Source organism: Arachis duranensis, chromosome 5 (genome assembly GCF_000817695.3).
Source record: "Arachis duranensis cultivar V14167 chromosome 5, aradu.V14167.gnm2.J7QH, whole genome shotgun sequence".
NCBI classification, from domain to species: Eukaryota; Viridiplantae; Streptophyta; class Magnoliopsida; order Fabales; family Fabaceae; genus Arachis; species Arachis duranensis.
In genome coordinates this window covers 962,649-964,572 of record NC_029776.3, presented here as the reverse complement: position 1 = coordinate 964,572, position 1,924 = coordinate 962,649, and positions in this window count along the sequence as shown.

The window sequence follows — 1,924 nt, the reverse complement described above, 5'->3', positions numbered from 1 at the left end:
TACGCCGTTTAGGTTATTTATTTGGGAACAAGCATTGCTACTTGGTCACTTAGGTTCAATTTGGATAAATAACTTAAATAAGTTTTTTTGGAAAAAAACTTTAAAGTATAAAGATTTTTATTAATAGTAACTTATAAATAAGTTATTTTGTGTTTGAATTTTTAACTATAGAAGTACTTATTTTAAAGTTGTAGCGTTTGGATAAATAACTCAAAAAATACAATTTTTTTAACATAAGAAAATGGATATTAAAATAACGATGATAACAAATACTTTCCATTATTGAAAGTTGATTTTAAAATTGATATTTCTGAAATACAAGAGAATGAGTATTAAAATTGATATTTCTGAAATAATTTAAAAAAATGCAACATACCTGAGTCTTAGTATCCCACCAATCATTACTTGCTTGTATGATTTTCTTAATAGGATCCCAACCAAAACCGGTCTCTTTTCCTTTTAGTTTAGCCCATAGTCCCATTCTCTTTTCATAGCCTCCCACTTGTTTTTAAATTGTTTAGACTCACAATTTAAACTAGTCTCTTTTAAGAATTTTGTTTTTAAATTTGCCCAACTAACTTTGTTAAAATGTGTTCCAAGTCTATTTCCAGCCACCATCTCTTCTTTACATATTTTTATGAATATAACATAATTTCGTTCATTTCAATCAGCTTTAAATTTTCTTCCGGATTAGCCACTTTCATGAATTTGTTGGGAAAGAACATAAAAAAAAGAAAATTATAAAACTAATTATAAAAATAATAGCAAGTTGTATAAAAATAAAATCACATATAAAAAAATAAAATTAAAATCACATGTAAAAAAATAAAATTAAAATTCAGATTTTATAGCATACACAATGTTCAATACAAATTTAATAATAAAATAGAATGATAAAATGATAAAAAAAAATACCTAAAAAGAATATATGCTGGTTCAGATTGAACAGAAGATGGTGGTGAAGGGTCAATACTTCCAGCAGATGAATCATTACGTGAAAATGGTGGTGGAGGGCCAACACTTCCACTAGATAGAACATTGCGTGAAGATGATGGTGGAAGGCCAGTGCTTCTAGAAGATGGAACCTTGCGTGAAAATAGTAGTGGAGGGCCAGTATTTTCAGCAGAAACATGAAACATTTTTTCACAGAATCAATAATGAAAGTAGATTTTTTGTTTTAAAATCAATTTTTTTCACATAAGTGATAAAATGACTTATGGAGAAGGAGATAAGTCATCTATTTCTACTTCTTCTAAAAGTTGTAAGTTAATTTTTTGAAAAGTGAACAGCTATTCTTTAAAATGGTGCCAAACACGCTTATTGTAACTTCTCATAATTCAAAAGTAAAAAAAAAAAAAAGTAGTTTTTGGCACTTCCCAAACGGACTCTTAACAATAGTTTCATCTCAAATACTAAAACTGCACACACAACTCGATGATTAACAAGTTAATAAAAGTTTGAAAAAATATAGATACATAACAAAAATATTAAATAATATAAACAATAGATATATTCAATATTTGATTTATTAAGTATGTAGATAATTATTCTAATATTAATATTTAAGTAAATAAATTGGGGATGTAGTATATTTTTTATTTTATTAGACAAATTTTAAAATTCATTATTTATATTATTCACAAAAATTATTATCCATGTAACAAAATTTATGAAGCTAACAAACTAATTAACTCCACCCAATCTCGTTATCAATATCATAAGGTATGAGTGGTTTTTCAAGTTCATTTCACATTTGGTCCATTATTACTGTGTAAATGATTAAGGGTAAGCTAATTAGGATTGGAAATGAGTCGAATTAGATCAAATTCAAATTTAGCTCACAAAAATTGAGCTTCGCTTACGAGCTTATTTCTTAAAATCAAGTTTGGTTCACTAAAAATTCACGAGTTGACTCAAACTCACA